The 570-nt window shown below is 51.6% G+C and overlaps 1 non-coding gene across 1 annotated transcript; it reads left to right on the top strand.

Annotated features, from left to right (window-relative positions):
• Positions 1-153: 153 nt before the first annotated feature.
• Positions 154-224, top strand: GNI_192430. The gene has a single exon. It is a non-coding gene; the product is annotated as a tRNA-Gly (tRNA).
• The last annotated feature ends 346 nt before the right edge of the window (positions 225-570 follow it).

Here is a 570-nt window from a genome sequence, read left to right on the forward strand (position 1 = left end):
GACGACAAGAGAGTCGTGCCATAGGCTCGATTACACACGAGCATCAACGAGTAGAGCCGCACAATGGTTAGATACCGCCAAATGGTGCCAACGCTCGAACCGCCATGTTCGAGATACAATTTTTATGGGCCGGCCCTCTGACCGTCATCATTCGCATCAATAGTCCAAGGGTAGGATTTGAGCCTTCCAAGCTTAAAATCCGGGTTCGAGTCCCGGTTGATGCAGCTCGCACCGTGATACCCGTATACCCCAGCCACATGAATTTCGGCTGCTTCGCTGTTGGTGTTTTGGGAGTTGGCCGCGCTCTTTAGTTTCTGGATGAGCGAACGCTGGTCGGTACGCAGGGATCCACTGCCAGAATTCGACCCAAATCGTTGAGTCAAGCCATCTTAACCGTTCCTGGTAGACGACTAGAGAGTCGTGCTATAGGCTCGATTACACACGAGCATCAACGAGTAGAACTGCACAATGGTTGGATACCGCCAAATAGTGCCAACGACTCGAACCGCCATGTTCGAGATACAATTTTTATGGGCCGGCCCTCTGACCGTCATCATTCGCATCAATAGT

The sequence above is a fragment of the Gregarina niphandrodes genome (genome assembly GCF_000223845.1).
Source record: "Gregarina niphandrodes unplaced genomic scaffold scaffold00086, whole genome shotgun sequence".
NCBI lineage: Eukaryota > Apicomplexa > Conoidasida > Eugregarinorida > Gregarinidae > Gregarina > Gregarina niphandrodes.